This window comes from Argiope bruennichi, chromosome 2, assembly GCF_947563725.1.
Source record: "Argiope bruennichi chromosome 2, qqArgBrue1.1, whole genome shotgun sequence".
Classification (NCBI taxonomy): Eukaryota; Metazoa; Arthropoda; class Arachnida; order Araneae; family Araneidae; genus Argiope; species Argiope bruennichi.
The window spans coordinates 53,925,443-53,945,748 of NC_079152.1; positions in this window are offsets into that span (position 1 = coordinate 53,925,443).

Here is a 20,306-nt window from a genome sequence, read left to right on the forward strand (position 1 = left end):
TTTAGTTAGTTAGCTAAAAGATCTTTCGCATTTAACATTTGATGTTATAATCGCGAAAACTATCAATACAGCTGTGTCATATAATTTAAAAGTAAAGAGCAGAGTTTTATAGGATATTTTTACCGTCATAAAAATATTCGATTTTTGTTTGGTATTGTATCTGCATCATCTTAAATCATAATATAAATTTTTGTTGCTTATAATTTCCTTTATAAGGCCTTTTTTTTATCGGAAAATTAATTCCAGTTTTTTACATTTAAAAGAATTAATCCAATTTCCAAAGATCAGGTCATTCAAAATTCTGTTAATCATTTTTTCCCTTATTAATCGAACTTTCAATGAATGAAAATAAATATGATATTTTGGTTTATTTACATCTTATATGACGTCATGGTTTTTCCCTTGTCTTCTACTGACACTCCAAATAAGAAAAGCTGGGAAATTTAGTTTCATTATAAGTATTTCCCATTCATTATTTTATTTGAGGTATACGTTTTAGTTATATCAATCATAAATATACTTTCTAATGATCATCATTCGATTTTCAAGAACGTAATTTCCGATTATCTGTTTTACTGCCCAAATATTTGAAAACTGACTTTTTTCTAAAACACAAATGACACTCTTAATGATAATTTTGAAATTTATATCATCTCTAATTATGCTATTGTCGTATATATTGGTATATAAAACAGGAAAGCAAAACAATGTTTTTTGCCTATACATCTGAAGGATTTCAAATCTCTACTCCTTGCTTTTAATGCAAATAAATAAATAAAATTATCTAGTATGAATTTTGTTGCAATTTATTCTATTAAGCCCATAAAATAAACCACAAACTTCAAGTTATAAGGTAATAACAATAATTGGTTCATAAATCCTTATTCCCAATTTGTGAAGACAATTCCTTTTTGAAGGTTTTAACTTTCTCTTCTATTTCTGAAAGAGTTTTAAGTTTTAAAAGTCTTAAAAATAAGAGCTAATTAGAAACATAATTTACTTTTATATACAACCAATTGATTTCTTAATTCTGCGCCCCCTGGCAACTGTGCCCTGGGTACGTGTCCTCTGCTTCTCCTTATGCCTCTGCTTCTCGTCGCTAAATTTATTTTACTTTTTATAAATCTATGATGCATATTTAGCTATTAGAATCTCTGATTTATATTGAAGATTTGGAGCTGTTTTATTAAAAACGTTTATTTTTAAATGAATTGTTATTCCTTTTTATTTAAAACTGTCACTAACTATTACTATTAGCAATTTTCTTGTTAGGGAATAAATTTTTATCCAGAGAGTAATTAGTAAGATTTTCATCATCAGGAAAGAAACGCTGTTTGAAAATTTCGTAATATTAATAAAATACTGTCAAAGAATAAGTTTCTCTGAATTTTATCATTATGAAACTTGAAATTCATAGGATCAAAAAATATATTTGTATATAAGCAAAAATGTTCTAAAAGCTCTAAATCAGGGGTGGACAGACTTTCCCACGGTACGAGCTACTTCTTATTTTTTCAAGGTGTTGCGAACCACCCAGTGGCGTAAGTATGGCGAACTAAAAAAAATGTCTTCAATATTTATCATAGTAATGAATGTGGAATATGTAATTACCTACATAACTATAAACATAATAATAATAAGAAGTTTAATATCAAACAATTTAAACTACATTAAAAATAAATCATTTTCATCTAAAGTTAGTTTTCATGGTTATAGTTAGTAGAAGACTTAATCTGCATACTGTCCGCCAATCTTGAACATCTCGGTATATAATTAGGTACTAAATGCTAATCTTGCATTGGATTCTAAGCGGTCGTCTTTGAGACAAGAAAGATTTGCTGTTTTAACTATATTCATCTTTGAAAATGCAGATTCACACAGATAGGTAGAGCCAAGGAACGATGTTAAATAATATACAACTTTATTTAAAATTTGGATATTTTACTTCGTCCATTAAATTCCAAAAGTTACTCTTAAGTTCTGCTTTTAAAATTATGTCATTTTGAAGGAGAAAAACTTCGTTTTCCTCAAGAGACAAAGAGAATGTATAATTTACATTTTTAGTTATTTCTTCCACATCAACATTGCCAAATGGGTGACACATGAATGTCTTGTCTAAGTAAATTCTTGAAAACGTCTCTCATATTCGAAGGGAAGTTTTATAATTTCATCCTAATATTTCTCTTTGTTTAATGTACCTCCGTTTTTAAACAACTCGTCATAAATATTTTTGAAATTTTTTAGTTCATTCTTCATCAACTGGGAAGATAATAGCATTTATCTATTCATCGAATCATTTTCTTAAATACACACAGTCGCTTCGATTGTGAAAAGCTAATTCTCCAGTCTAGCCAAATTCAACTAAACTTTACAAACTTATTAAGACAAGATAAAATAAAACGACAATTTTCAAACTGCAAAATTTAATTAAATATTCAATAAAGTAGAAATTAATCGGCATTTACAATTTTTGCGCAGTAACTTTGGAACAAATTTTCCCTGAAGGAATAAACTGGTACCATCTTAAAAATCAAATTTTTAACTTTTCTGTGATACTAGCCTCTGTTCAATGTCATGTTTTCCAAAATGTTTCATTATTTTCATAATTTAATAAATAATTGTATAGATGTCGACGACTTTGAGAGAAAGTAATTTATAGGTACTTCTCTGTTAGGCAACGGTGGGATTTTAAATTACTCCATCATTATTTTTGTTTAATATTTTTTTTTTAATTTTTAAATAATTTCAGTAACAGTTCTTTCGTTGGTTTTAAAATAATTCTAAAATTTATTCAATTCGATTTCAAAATTAAAACTGTTAAAAAAACTTTTTCAATTTTTATCTATTGATCGTTTCAGTATCCTGAGACGTCCACTTTGCGATGATTCTATTTTACTAAGGGGTGAGACGCAGAAGGACTCGCGCATTTCCGGAATTAACTTTATTACTAAATCTGAACATCTTTTCCTTTCATCCTTCCACTGATATTAAAAGCGAACGCGTGTGCACATATATCTGTCAAATGGCGCTCAACAGTATAGACCGCTAGACATAGATCTTCTAAACTTGGCATAAATAAAGTTTGGAAGCTAGAAATGTATGCTTCTGAACGAGATTTTTGAAATTTCTAATAATTAAAATTAATCAAAATGTCGGCATTTTTTTCACTGCAGTTTTAAAAAAATATTATTGCTCAAAAGTAATTTTTAGATTATTTAAAAAATCTCATTCAAAAAATTGTCCTTTTTTTAAGATACATATTTAGTTATCTTTCAATTTTTTCCAAAAATTTCAAAATTTTTAAAAATGTTTTTTTTTTCAGAATTTATAAAAATATATTTCATTGTTGTAATGAGATTCAAATTATTTTCCTTGTTTCATCAAATATTCGATAGCCTGATTTTCTTCTACTATCGAAAGGAAAAAAAGTTTTGTTTATTATTTGCACAATTTGCAAACGGAATGAGAAAAGAAAGTTTCAGTACCGTGAAAAACAATGTGCAATTAAAAGACTGATTACCTAAACAATTAGCTTTTAATGACATTATGATGCCATGGGACGTGACTCCATTAGAAATGTTCCTATACATGATAATGAATAGATATATAAAGCTCTTAAAATTGCACTGTTTTTATATCTATCACAAAATTACATCAGGAAATCAAAACATTTCTATAATCAATTTAATTCTTTCTCGCATACACAAATATCATTATAATATTTTTATACAAAATTATTTTGCTTTCTAATAAAAAAAAAGAAAGAAAGAAAATATATTCGTCAAAAGATTCAATTTCTATATTTGAGGAATTGTTTTAAGCCGTCTGGAACACGAAAAATCGAAATCATGCCTGTGTATGAAAAAGATAATTCAGAATACATGGCATAAAACAAATGAAATTAGGTACGTGATTTTTGCACCAAAATTCCAGATTTCAATCAAAATTTAAAAAATTCCGCCCGGTGATAGTCTGCTTGTTTGTCCGTTCTGGTATCATAAGGGAATAACACAATTAAAAAAAAAGCAAAAAATAAGCAGAAAAAAAAACAGAAATTGAACAATGTATTTTATTCTCAAAATTGTAAATTTTTCCTCAGAATTTTGCCCCAAACTGTCAAACAGTTGACTGTCTGACGAATTAAATGATCTTCTACATGTAAATGCCATAATTCTGAATTGTTAAATATGATTTAGTCTAATTTTACCATCAACATTACAGATTTGTATGAAAGTTTGACTTGCTTCTTTTTAATATTTGTAGATTTATCATATTGTGGTTTTATTTTTTACAGTGCCATATTTTAAAGGAAAAACAGTTTTTATTTCGTTCATGCGGTGGAAAATAAATCTTGAGGGGAAAATGTACAACTCTGTTATTATATCCTTTTACTTTATTTTTTCACGCAAAGTTAGAAATACCACACAGCTATCTTTCTTAACAAAGCTAATGTAATTAAAGAATACACACGTGATACATGTCAAGTGCAACACACCATTTTGATTTCGGAATCCTTTGCGAATCCCGCTGGATGAAAGTATAAAGCAGTTAAATGCTATGACATTTTCCAAATTTTTATTTTATTGAGTTTGAAGAAATAAATGCAACAACACAAAAACATAATCATATTAATAGAAATAGAGATTCAAAAAATACCTTGAATATGAAATTTTGATTTTAGGAATAATGATAATGTTTACTTTCTTGGATTAAAAATTAATTCCATATAATAATAATATATGTATAAAATGTAATAATAATAAAAATATATGTATAAAATGGAATGCAATTAATGCAATTCAGGAATAATATGCATAAAATAACAATTTATTATTAAATAAAGCTAGCATTTTTATTTTCTTTACTTTACTTTACTTTAAAATTTTAATGCTTAATTATTATATATTATAATGCTGAATTAAAATTAATTTAAATAATATTAGATTGTAATGCATTAAGTATGTATTAGATTGTAATTTAAACAGTGCCCTTTGTTTAAATTTGCAAATTTGCATTACATAAAATTATATATTTACTATATTATTTCTTGTTTATGATATGCATATGCTTGTGATCGTAAAAATAAGTATTTATTTTTATATTCATAAAAGGAGGACTATAATTTTTATCACATTTTTTTAAAGAATTTTAATTGGTGTTTCGAAGTTTCCTTAAAGATCAAATCATTAAATATTATGAGTATGAATAGACTATTTATTTGATATATGGTACTAAAATACAGTTGTAAACAAAATTCGTTCAATCTAAAAATAGTCCCATCATAAAAAATCTTTTAACTTACTTCCAATAGATCACATTAAAATTTAATTTTTTTTTTTTAAACTTCAACCTTTTTGGATTTCTTCAATGACAGAGTTTAAGTCTTCAAAATCTATTACTTCAGAAGTGTGAAAACTTCAAGAGTTCTTTGACATCACGATTCGATTAATAGGTTTCTATAAAAAGAAATGGATCGATTTTTAAATCAATGCGTCAGCAGCTGCGTTTTCAGAACCGATCCCTCTTTTCTACTCCGCAAAAAATGATAAATAAAAAAAGCAATATGCAGAGAGGTGGGAATTCTGGCTTATAATAAAGCAAATGTCAGTTATCCCTCCCCCCTCTCACCAACGTCCGTTTGATAAGAAATTAATTGCAGATTTGCAGATGTTGCTGAAGCTTTTATTTGTTTGAATTCGTCGTAGGGTAAAGCACCTTGACATTTTGGGGCTGAGTTTTTGATGGTTGAATCAGATTAGAGTCAGTTGGATTACATAAAAAAATATTTCTTCTATCTATTATGATTCAACCATTTCAACAAAATGGCCTACATATTGTTTAGTAAAACTAAATGTATGGCTTTCTTTTTTTAGTAGTCGTTTCAAGGTTTTATGTCACTATCATACTTGTTTTGAATGTATGAAAATACTGAATAATTTGCATCAGTTTCTAAACTAATAAATGTTTTCTTTTTGTGTGAAATTGACTGAAAGAACAAATTTAGAATTGGATTAAAAAACTAATTTCAAACGACGAATAACTGAAAAAGTTAGAATTATTTACCAGCTTGTAAGAAAAATTTATCCGGATTCGTTTTGCTAATCTGCTTTTTTGCTGTTTATGCATTTATAAATTCATACAATTTACACTATTGTAAAAAAAAAAGATCATGCATATTTACATAAATGAACGAAATTAAATATGATAATAAGATTAAATTTGATAATATAAGCTTTAAAATTTAGAAGTATATTTAAAGTACATTTAAATAAATAATGAATGACAAAGAAATGTTTTTCCAGCTGTTTGAACAATTTTGAAACTAGTGTGTAAACTCAATTGCATATAAAACAATTCAGAATTTTTCATTTGAAACATTTCATGTGAAACTCTTCATTTGATAATTAAAAAAGAGCCATAATGGAGTTTAGTGTTATAGAAAAATGTATTTAAAATTTATTAACTATGCATTCCAACAAGCAAATTCTTGGAACGGAGAGTTAAATCGCAAATATTATTCAATATATTTTTCTAAACAAACAAACAAAAAAAGAAGAAGAAGAAAATTTACTTTATGATACGGTTTGTCAATATTTTTATTTGGATTAAATGTTTTAATCCAAAATAAGAAAAAGAATGTTTTAATGCGTATATAGTGAATGAAGAATGTTTTAATGTATTTTTATGTTTATTGTCCTTTTATGTGACTAAATTTTTCATGTATAATATGTATGAAAAAAAAATAAACCTTAGAACAGAAGAATAACATACACTGTAATGATGATATATAGAAAAAATCCAACATGAAACAATCTACAAAAATAGAACGTCGAAGTGGAATCGAAAGAGTTGATCAGAACTGACATGACAACTCATTAATTAGATTTTCTTTAAATTTTTTGAGATAATTCTGATATAAAATTTGTATGTCTATAATTTAGTAAAATACTGTAATCTTTTATAAAAAGCAGTTTTCTAAATGTCATAAAAAGTCATGTAGAAAGTAAAGAAAATAATTCTTTTGAAAGTAAATTTGTTCTGCAATATTTTTAGGGTTAATGCGGAAAGCGTCAGAATTTAAATTAATTAATTTTAAATTAATTAAAATTAGAAAAAGGCCCCGAGAGACACATTCCCATCCTCCAAAGTATATAGTGCCAAGTTTAGTAGCTCACGTCAAATAGTCTCGTCTCTAGAGTTCTAATACACTTACATAGACGTAATAACATTTTCCTTTATTATTAGTAGCGATATAGATTACGAAGAATAATTATTGTTCTTTTACAAGCATGCTTTTTTCTTTCTTATACTTTAATAATGATTATTTCTCTTTATTATAAAATTGTTCATTCATATTAAAGCAATCGATCGTTACTTTACTATGTCGTATCCCGTATGCAGAAAAAAATTAATTAAGTGTGGTAAATAATCTGCGGATGGTTAATTAAGCTTTTTTTACAAATTTAAAATTCTGTATTTCTAATTTAGATCTGATAGTAGCATATACTACTGGTCAAAAGTATTGCAAGTTTGAGATATTTCACGTTTTTTCAAGAATAAGCCCCCCCCCCCAAAAAAAAAGTAAAATTTTTTTATTTAAAGTGATATTTTTTATGTCCATATGTTAAATTAGTCCAAATGCAAGATATAATTAAATTATTGAACAAAAAAAATTTGCTTAATTTCAAAAAGAATAAAATACAAACAACATGTACAGGTTATCAGTATTGAATCCCTTTTGGTTTTCCCGGAATAAAATGTTCAAATTTTTTTTTTATCAGAAAGGATAATAAAAGAGTTCAAGTAAACTGAAAAGCATTCAATATTTGGTTGGGCCGTCTCTGGCTTTGATCACTGAAGCTTTTTATTCTGTTAAGCATGGAATCCACAAAGTTTTGCAGTACTTCTTTCGGTGTTTCATGATGCCAAACTTAAATTATTGTTTCCTGAAGTTCTCGCTTTCTTCTGGGATGATGCTCGGTTATTTTCTTTCCAATTATACTCCATAAATTCTCAATGGGGTTTAAATCTGACGAGATTTCAGGCAATGCGAGAACATTAATACCATGTTTTGCAAATGCAGCTTTAGCCTAAAATAGCGAATGTTTCGGTACAGAGGTCAGAAAACTGAACTGAAATGAAATTTAAAATTAATTGTAAAGTTTGTCTTAACTTTTTGATGTATGGCAGGGTGCTAGATCTTGCTGAAATATCCATTTCTACCTTGAGAACATGTCACGAGCACTACGAAGCAATTGATTCATCAGCACACCAACATACTTGTCGACATTCATAGTTCCCCATACAAAATGAATTCGTCCAGTTGACTGATATGACATGCACCCCTACACCATTAAGCTTTCTGGATGTATATATGGATGTATGAACCAGGCATTATGGCCTCATACTCTTCTTTGCTTTACGCCAAACGTGGCTAGACTTGCCACACATTAAAGGAAAGGGACTTTCGTCGCTGAATATAACTTGTCTCCATTCCCAAGTACTCCAATTTTTGTGCACCTTGACCCCCACTCCATTAGTTTTATCCACATTGCTACAATGGATGGCACAATAGCTTGAAACTTCTCCGCTACATTTATAGTAGAAAATATCACTTTAAATGAAAAAAAAAATATTACTTTTGGGGGGCTTATTAATGATAAAAAGTGAAATTTCTCAAACTTGCAATACTTTTGACCAGTAGTGTAAACTGAAACATTTTCGATATAAAGAAATTTTAAAATCAATATTTCATATACAAATAATTATTATGTAGTAACTCATCCAGAATTCAGTGTTCTAACTTGCCAGTCATTTATCGTCCAACCTCTGACTATGTTTAGTTTTTTTTTTTTTTTGTATAAGATTTTGAGATTTTTTTTTTTTTTACAGCCACTTATATATTATTGTATTTTAATAAGTTTAAATCCTTTTGAATTGAAAGCAATTTATCTTTATAAGCAATAGTGTTCAAAATTTTAATTAGATCTTTAGTTCAAAATTAATCAATATTTTTAAACTTTGCCTCAATAATTCTGAAGCATATTACAGTAAAAAAAAAAAACTATTTTGAAATTAATTTAAAATTGAGAAAATAAACCTTTCAGTGATAGCAAATTATTTCCAAACAATTTATTCCTAAATTTTTAAAATTATTTTTTTCACTATATTTTACAAATTTTTTTTTTCATTGTTTACTTACTGGATTACGCTCATGCGCATTGCGTGAAAGTTAAATTCATTTTTTATTGCAAGTTTTCGCTCCTATATAATTAAGAGTAAATCTTAAAAATAAAAAAAAATAAAAAATACGGAAAATTTAGTCATAACATTATTAAGCAACAATATTTCACACTAGAGATTCGAATATCTTTTAATCTTTTTTATTAGCTTTCACATTAAATTTCAATCATTTTTGTCATTTATTTTGCAACGTTTACATCATGTTATAATACATACTCCTAACAACATTTTGCTTGTTCTAAAGATATTTTTATATTTTTAATCGTTATCAAATAAGCTATTGTTATATTATTATTGATAATCTGTCATATCTTCCTACAGTAACACACACAGTACACACTTAAGGAAAAATGAAAATTTAAATCAGGCCTTCAAAGAAATGCATTTCGTTTGTAAATCTTCAACTACGAAAAAAATCGAAAAGCAAAACATCGATAACAAAAGAGCAGAATGGATGGAATCGGATAAATGCTGAAAGCAAAACAGATGAAAAATGGTGAATAACTGCTTCAGATAGACTAGTTAGGGTGTAAAAAATATTGTATAGTAATATTATATTATAATAATACATAATGAACACAGTAAGCAACTCCGGAAGAGCGCGAACGTGGGATGTCGAAATAAAAGCTGTTTGAAGGAACAAGAAGTTATACTGGAGCTGGGACGCAGATTAGAGGGGAAATGCTGAAAGGGAAGATGATTGCAAATGGCGAGAACCTAGACAGCCACCTTAATTTAGGTTAAAAGAAAAAGGAGGTTACATAAAAATCTTTCGCTCGAGTGTTATACAATATAGAATGAATGCTTATATCTACAATATTGGTTTTACTTATGAATCGTAAAAGATATTAAGTAGGGAATAAATGTCTAAGTTTTATTCAATTTTCGTCGTGAAAAAGTGTTTTAACATGTGTTGCAGTAACAGAAAAATTGTATTGTCACTGCTTCTAGAACTATTTGAAAGCCCAGTGCTTATGCGTCTATTTACAGATAATTTCTATTTACTAGTCTATTTAGAGATAAGAATAGGAAGATTTAATTTAGAAGGTCGGGATAGCTTTGTTGGTAGGGCGTTGGATTCGCATCCCTTGGGTTTTGAGTACGAACCCCGCCGGCCGAAGACACCGTGTGTGTGGTGGCTGGCGCACGTATAAATCAGTCGTGGTCACAAAGTCCTCCATGTCGAGAGTAATATCACTGGGGGTACTGGTTCAGAGGTGATCGTTCTCTGATTCAGGTCTAAATTTCAATCTGTGGATGAGTAAGTAAAATGCATGAATCAAGTCCGCCCCGTGAAAAGATTGTGACGTATGAGTAGCTAAAATGTACTCTTGGCCCTAGATGGTGCTACTGAAAAACAAGAGACGCTCTCTCGGCTTAAAATCGCTGGCTTAGTCAGCGGGCTAGTCTTTAACAAATGTCATTAGAAACAACAACGATAGACTTAATTCAAAGATATTCAAAGGAGATAAGTGCTTGTTAGAAAAAGTTAATGACATTATCCGTAGAAAAAAAAGTAGAGAGACAAATGATGAAATTTGAATTTCGAGGACCGTAGATTTATAAGCTAACGAATTAATTACGTCTGCACTTTGCGATCCCACCAATTCGTTAAGATACTGTTTACTACAAAATTTTGCCGTATAATTGTTATATTCTATCTGCTATATGCCATTATTTTGTTAAATTTACATACACGATGAGTGAAATTGTTAAAATTATTCAACGTTTTAGTTACAAATATTATACTTTATCATATATTCGTTAATTGTGAATGTTAAAACTATTAAAAAATTAAAAATAAATCTTTTATTTTATTTTTAGTTTTAAAAAAAAACCTACCATTTTCTATCGTTGCGTTTATTTTTAGACTTAGTTTTTCTTATATATAAATTATTCTTATTCTTTATCTTAAATATTATTATTTAGATATTTGAATAAATCTAAGCTTTATTACGAACAATTCTATTTCAAATAAACCAAGCACTATTGTTACTACAAAACAGTTTTAGTTTGATACTTTTTCAAGAATCCTCATTCATGAATTGATATAGGTTTCAAGTAGTTGTTAAAAATGATAACACAAAAAAAAACTGTACCTATATCAACCTATATCAATCTGGAAAAATGAATTTATATTTAAAGAAATCAAAAAAATAAATTTCTAAGAGGAAAAAAACAAAACAAAAAACAATGGTTGAATTTTTCCCAAGGGTATTATTTTACTGTGAGATAAGAATTATTTAGTTTTATCGTTTATTATATAATTTTTATCTCTTTATAGGTAAATGCTTCTACTGATAACAATGGAATGAATTTCCTTTATGTTGATTGCAATAGATTACCAATATAATAATCACAGCGAATGAGGATTATTTATCATGGGTTACTTGATAAAAGTACAATAGCATTTGGAATATAATGAAAATTATTTTGCAGTTTTAAAAGCGCTTTAATGACTTAATATTTACAATTTTCATGAAAAAATAAGGAATTTTAAATCTTGCATTTCTTCTAATTATTCTGAATTTCGTCCTGTATAAAAAGAAAGCTAATGGTATCGAAATTGTTTATCAGTAAACGTTGCAAAATAATTTGTAAATTGATTGTAACTTTATTGTCATTAGGTTATTTTTTTTTTTGCAATGAAAAATGAAAACAACGACAAATGTAAAAGCATATTAAGAGAATTTAGATAAAAAAATAATAAAAGATTAATTTCTCTTTGAAAGCTATATGAGAACGATTTTAAAAAGTATCACAGAATTTTGAAATTTATATAATATTTCATCTCTTTTTCTTAATTTAATGTGTACATACGTTTTATCTATGACAAATTTAACATGCATTGAACCAAAATAGATTAACCGAAATAGAAATTATTTTTCACTTAATATTTAAAAAAAATTAAATAATAATCAAGGAATAATAACTAATGGCATTTTTAATTGTATAATTTCAATGAGCAAAATCTTTAAAGTAAAATTATTAACTTATGTGCAAATAAAATGCAATATAAAAATGTAACAAAAGAAATCTTCCGAATTCGTTTTATTAAAGAAAAATTCTATTTAATTTCATCTGCTTTAGTTATGAAAATTTATTCCATTATTTTGATTCTTCAATTGCTATTAGTTAAAATGCTAAAAGAATTGATAAAAAGTTAATGGAGAACAAAATATCTCACCGATTGAGTCATTCGAACAAAATTTATTCCGTAATAATAGAAATATTTACTCAAATCCTTTTTGCTTAAGAGCTATAATCCTGTCTCTGAATTTCATTTGCTGCTGCTAGTGAAACCGTTTATAATATTGAAGCTTATAAACAAAAACCAAATGCCACTTAACTTTGCAAGAAAATGTCGTTTTTAAAGTTCCTACAATGTTAAAAAGGAGCGTGAATAAAACAATTCAATTTTTGACAGCTTGCAGTATTATCTGTTCTGTTGTTACAGAGTGAATGCAAATTGAATAAAATATCTTGTGAGATCAACAGTCAACAAACAAATTTAACAATGTGTCCGCTTTTGTTAAATGTTATTTACAATTCACAACAATTATTCGCTATCAGGAAGATAAAATATAAGAGCAGCTTTCAATTTAAGACAGAAAAAAAACCCCAATGATGATTTTATTTTTTAATCAATAAAGAAGAAATTTTTTTTGTCTTCAAATTTTTTTTTAAATTCAATTTTTAGTTCAAAACTTACACAGCGTTGCTTCTTTATGCTGTTTGATTTTTAATTTTTGTTTCCATCACAAATAATAATAAAATCACATTATGTAGGGTACTCGAAATATTTTCAGCCTAATTATACTTCTCAAAAGGTAAAGATATTGAATCAAATTAAAATTACTGCGCATGTTCTTTGTGAAAAAAATAGCACGAAGTTGAAAATGAGAACAATGTAAATATCGCAGGAACTTCCTATGTGAGCGAAAAAATTTAGTTAAAATAAGTTGCTTTAAAGATCAATGTATCTTCAGATACTATTTTATTTTGGTTACATTTTAATAATATTCTTAATATAATTTTTTATTCATAATTTTCTTTAATAATGTATAAAAAAGTACTTATACACATTTTTAGAAATCAAGGAATATAAGCAAAAAATATCAATGACCAAAATTAATAAAGATTTAAAATTTTTGAATTAATTCCTACAAGTATTTTTTTTGCCTTTAAAAATTATATATCAGAATATAATATAGGACAATATGGATAGAGATATTCGCCCAGGTAACTCTTGTTAAGTTTTTCCAATGGAATTTTCAATGCAGAGGCGGGCGCTTATTGCTGATAATTTAAAGCTTTCTGTATTTTAGGTACACAAATAAGCATTTTTGTCTTTATGAAAGTCTTTAAAATCATAAAATAATCTTCTGACGTTATAACGGTGATTTTTACTTTCAACATAACCTGTGAAGTATGGGAGAAAAATGAGAAGGAAGAAAGAAATATGATAATACTCAAAATCTTTGACCTCGAGATTTTGATGGAAGCATATTTTTTAATATTTCAGTCCTTCCTGAATCCGAAATAAATCTGAAAATTATGTCTGTTTGTCGGTATGTATGTGAACATGTTAACACATAAATAGCAATGAACTGGATGGATGAAATGTATCATGTGCTTTTACTTCAATTGTGTTCATTTCAACTTTTGGGTTAAATGTTTGACTATAAATCATAACGGAAAGCAGTAATTATTTACTGTAAAACCAAGTTACACACACACACACACAAACGTTAGACATAAATGTTGTGGAAAATGCATATAAACGATTTTATTTTTAACATAATTATTGCCACTCTCCTGAAAAATACATTAATTTTTAAAAAGCAAAGCAAAATGTTGGGGTGAAAATTTTTATTTTAACTATAATTTAAAGCAAAATAATTAAAAATTTAGATAATAAGAGTAAAGAAATACTCCAATTGTAATGGAATAGCAGAACAAATGATTTTTAAATATTTGAATTGAAGTAAAAGTCACGCTTTTTCAGATAGTACTTTCCAGTATTATTGTTATAAAATAACAAAAATTACGGCTTCCAACATTAGAAAATAGAGAGCAATTTAAATTTTCATTAAAAATATTTGATTAGGTAAAAACAAGTGACATTAATTTTTTTAATCACACCCTGTAAATGATATCCCATGTATGAACCCACCTTATAAATGATATGTAGAAGTAGTTTAGAAATTCGAGAAGTAAAACATCCGCAAATTTTAGAGAAGGATACTATCTGTTAAACATCACCCTCAGATAAAGGTTATCTTAGTAATGAAATTTGTTTATGTGTATAATTGTATGATTCTAGACTATTACCGTATTACCTGGTTGTTATTTGTCTACAGAATTCGAATTTAAGACGATTATCAATAAATAAAAACATTTTTTTTTAAATATGATGTTTTTTTTTTATTCTGGCACAAATCATTCCAATGTTTTGAATCATCTTTTATTATGTAAAAAATGTGAAATCGTCGGCATAATAGTCAATGATATTGCATAACAGAAGAGCTCGGATAATTGAAGACTTTGTTGGAAAAAGAGCATATTTGTACCCTTTGCTACTTCTCCCAACAACATTAATGAATTACTTTTTTGTAAAAAAATACTTTCTATTTCTGTTCATATTTAATTAGAATTTTCCAATTATTAATTTGAATTAATTGAATGTTGAATTATTTTTTTTTGCATGATTGGTTATAAGAGTTCTTACAAATATTTTGTAATCAGAATAATAATATTTTGCTTCCATTCTGTATTTTAAAACTAATTCAACAAATCAGAAAGTTTTTAAAACGTGAATCTTCCAACTAAGCTTCTAAATAATACGAATCCTAATCATTTATTTTATTTTAAAGCCTTATTTGTTGACAAACATTAAACAAATTTTGAATGATTTAATAATTAATAAAAAATTATCTATACATTATATTTTTAATTTGAAGTCTGAAAGGTTGTTAGTAAAGATTTTTGACCGAACGATTACATTTAATTAATATAAATTTAAGATTAAGCTTAAAATTGTCCTTTTTAATTATTTTTATCATGTGAGAACATGAAGTTGTATTGGTTTGAGGTTTTTGAAGTTGCAAAATGTGCGGGCAGAAAATTTGCGATTTATCGCTTTTAAGGTATCAATTTTTCGTGTTCTTCTTTTATTTTCTTCACTTGTTTTGTATAAATTTGCATAGTATTTGTTTAAAAAATCTTACAGTGAAAGTCTAAAGAAAAATTTTTAAATCATAGCTCTTTTTAAAATCGGATAACTTCTTTTCAAGAAATGTATATATATATATATATATATATGTCACAGTTCATGATTTGGTAGGAATTTTATGAAATAATGGATAAAATCAATAAAGTGTGTATAATAGATGAATAATTTCGTAACAAATTGTTATCTGAAGTAACTAGTAATTTTATAAATATAATTTACTGGTAGAAAGATTATGAAATGATTTACGTAATTCATTTTATATGAAAGAGAGGAACTGTTGTTTTCCACATAAAACTTCCGTTGTAATAATTCAAATTTTTCTTTCATTACGTCATTTTCCTCTCACATGATTTAAACAATTTATTGTCAAGTCAACTTAATATTTTAAACATTTTATAACAAAAAAAATAATAGATGTAATGCAGTTACGAAACTTAACTAACATATTTATGAAACTAAATTAAATTAACGTAAGAAACTAATTACAGTAACGTAATTATGGAACTAAGTTACCTTAACTAGGAAACTAACTACAGTAAACACTTATTATCCTCAGAAATGAATGACTCAGCAACTGTAGATAATCTGCAAAAGAATATTATGAATGAATAAGTAAATGTTTTGAAATTTTTTTACTTAGAAATAGGAGGTCTATACATAACAATTATGATTTAATATACAGTATATTTCTGTTTTATATGTTTTTAGTTTACTTTTTAAGAGAAGAAAAGTCATCGATTATTAGTTTTCTTGTTAATCTTGTTTCTTGCTCATCAGCTTTTTTTTCTTTCTTTATTTGTACCAGCTGCTGTTATCGACCATTGCTTCTCCAGAATTAATGGTTGCTATAAATTTTGATTAAATATTTTGTGTGATTTGGTTTTAATAGTATCCTTAGTAACATATTTTTTAAATTACCTATTTTTACAGATATAGAAGTCAAACTAATTTAGAAGCCTTACGTCGTTCTATTTATTGTGCTATGAATTTTCTAATTTCCTGTCTATATCTTTATATATCCAGTTCATAAGTCCACATTTATACATCCAGTTATATATAATTATCTCAATAAATCCATTTTAATAGTATTCTCATTTATACAACCAGTTATATATTATTATACGTAATTATCTTTATACGTCCAGTTTTAACAGCATCTTCAGTAAAATATTTTTAAAATTAAATATTTTGTTTCAGTGTGCAGCAGTGTTTCAGAAAAAAATGGAAGCACTTAAAAAAAAAATCGCCATTGCTTGATTTTAAAATTAAATTTTAAATTTTACAACAAGATTTCAAAAAAATTTATTAAATGTATACCTTATACTGAAACCTTTTAAATACATAAAAATAACCGAGCTTCCAAGTAAAATGAAAAAAAAAAATGTCAGAATGAAATATTAGCAGAAACAATAAAAGCAATCGAGTTTCATTTTCAAAAATGAATATATTTTTGTAAAATCTATTTAAAAAAAATAATGAAAAAAATTTTAAAAATTATGTGGCGAAAGTTTGGTATTATTGAAAAAAATAATTGTTTGAATTTCTAAATGGTGTAAAAATTATTTTTGTGCCGTAATATGAATTGAAATTATCGTTGAAAAATACAAAAATTTCGTTTAATTTTTAATTAACTACAATTTTAAAAAATCACTCCTCGGTACACATTTTTGCCTCCGATGTATATATGCGCCAAGTTTAATAGCTCTAGGCCTAACAGTATGGATTGCAGAAAGTCAAATTACAGACACACCCACAACATTTATATTCCTATAACAGAGTAGGGTTAAACATTATCAAGATTAACAACCGCAGATAATTCTCCCATGGATAATCAAGGTGTTTTTTTTTCTTTTTTTTTTGTAATTATTCTATAACAAGATTAAAAACAGGAATTCTATAGCATAACTAGTTAAATCACTAAATATAATTATTTTTCGCCCTTAAATCTATCCACTTTTTTTTTTTTTTCATAAAACAGCTGTCTATTTTAAGAAATGATGTATCTTATACCTAAATGGCAAAACATACAATATGTTTGTTTGCTAAGTTAAAATCTTTTCAAAGATCATTTTCCGCATAACATGAAACAAAGAACAAATACAAAATGTGTAATCAGTCAAAAACGAGCCAAACAACACCAGCTCTGGAATTAAAGGACAAATTTTAACATTTCCCACAGACTAATCAAAATCACTCAACGTTTCAGTTCAGTATACCAACCCGTCGCCTAGGTTATATCAATCATTAATTCAGGTACAGCGGAACGGGTCGATAGTAGTAGAAAGAGCCCGTTCCACTGAAGAGTTCTGCATGCACCAACAACCGCGCCAAGTGGCTCGATCGATACGCGCCAAACACTCCGTAGGGAAATCGGAAGGACATTTCCCTACCGTTTCGATGGGGAGATGGGGAATTTTATGATGTGCTGGAAATTCATGGATGACTACTAGGCCTTAGTCACACTCACTGGGAACACAAGGGGAAGTGACTAGGGTGGGATGGATGTCGTAAATTGCGAAGTTTATGCATTTCGTAGATCTACCCTAATAACCACGATCAAATATTGAGCGAATTTCTATTTGACCCGCGACTTAATAAGTGTGACTCATCCCGCGTTTTATTTGGTTTGGCGTGCCGGAGGAGCCCGGGTTTTAAAATTATGCCCGGAAGGGGGAATTTTTCTTGCGAATATGATTGTATTTATTAAAAAATATTTATATCATGCATCAGTTCCAAATTACAAAAATAGATAGTATATTTAAAATTACTTAAACAATTATACTTGAAAAAAAATAATTTCAATTATGGTTACTTTTATACATATATATATATATATATATATATATATATATATAAATATATTACTAATTCTTATCTTAATTATATTTTTCAGTGTTATATAAAATTTATTCAAAGCTATTTCAAATAATGCTCAACGGAAAGAATTTCTTTTTCAAATACGATTGCGGTTATAAAATATTATAATTTATTCAATATAAGAATTCTATTTTTCTTGATAAAGTTTTAGAATCAAGTTAAAATAAAATTCTGTGACTTTTTTACAACGATTGATTAATAATATAGAATTTATACAAACATGCACATTTTTTTTAAAAATACGAATTTTGCTTTATTGGATGTTATCTAGTTTATTTAAAATTATTTTATATTTATTCTGGAAGTAAAGAATGCCTCAATCTAATATGATTTCTTTTTTTAAAGTTATTTATCAGTATGTAAAAGGAATCGAAATTTAATTAAAATTTTTATTGGTTAAATAATTCGTTCCAGAACAATTCGATAAATCGCAATACAAATTTCAAGAATTATGCTAAATTGTTTAACAGTTTTATGAAGAAAATACAAATATTTTTATTACCTAATCATGGGGAAAATAATAAAGCATTTTCATTAATTGTTTAATTGAGTCAATATTGTTCAGTTTTGTATTTTTGTATCCATAAATTTATATAATTATAAAATGCTGGAAAAATTGTTTTAAAAATTTAAATTCATTCTGTAAACTTATCTTATTTAATTAAAAATGTGTTAATTAAAAAATGAAGTTTAATTGACATTTCTTAGTTCAGAATCTTAAAACCATTAAAGATTTTAAAAAATTTAATGCGCAAATAATTTAATTCTTAGTTATTAAATTATTCAAATCAATCTAAAAAAAATAGCAGTGTTGCATATATGAATCAATTTTCAGTGTTAATGATGAATTATTCTTAGTGGGTTATAAAACTTTTTGTATGTAATACAGTACTTAATTAATCAATGATTTTTTACAACAATGATAAGAAAAAAAATGGCTTTACTGAATTTTTAATTCAGAAAATCATAATGATATTATTTGTGAACCACATAAAAATTATTTTGTAAGTTAATATGTTCATGATTTGTACCAAACGTTCCGGGTTCGAGTCCTGATTCGGGCATGGGTGTTCTCTTCCTTGTGTTCTCTCTGTGAGGGGCATGAATGAGCCCCCCCCCTGTAAAAAGGGGTTGTGCAAGCGAGTGTGTGTGTGTGTGTGTTATCTTCATTTGAGCTAGAAGTCAGACTTCTGCCTTCGGGTGTTCAGGGGTCTTTACCCTCAGAAGCTACTGCGCAAAAATTTGGCTTAAGATAGTCACACGACAAAAAAAATGTATCAAAATAAAATGTCTCCTATAAGGTTATTTTAGTAAAGTAATTAATTTAATAATTCATTTTTTAATTGATGCAAAAAATATGACTTTAAATATCATGTCAAAATACTAATCAAATAAACAATTTTGATAATACAATATATAAATTAGTATAATAATTCTATGTGTATGTTTATATTTAAATACTCTGAGCCTTATTTAGGTTCATTTTTATTTTATTGATATAAATGCATTTGTCTTAATTTATAAATTTACCTATATTTAAAGTATGCCACATTTTTAAAAAATACCTAAATCATTAAACTCAAATTGTCTTAATGAGACATATCTCCGATCCTAGACTACCTAAACTGCCAATAGAATCTGATAAGAGACAATTAAGGATTTAAAATTGAATACATGGGAATATTTATGAAAAATCCCGTCTGGAAATTTCATTTTCCTTAATAAGTTGAAGCAACTATATTTCATTTCATTTTTAATCTTTGTATTAGAGTTAATATAGCCATTGATTATAGCTATGAGGACTGCATCTTCCACATTCCATTTTTATTTATAAGTGAAGTGTACAAGGTTAAAAAACATGAATGAATTTAATGTGCTTCACTCATTGCAAATAAATTTCTTGAGAAGAAACGCGCTGTAAATTCTCATGTAATACACGTTCTTTTTTTAA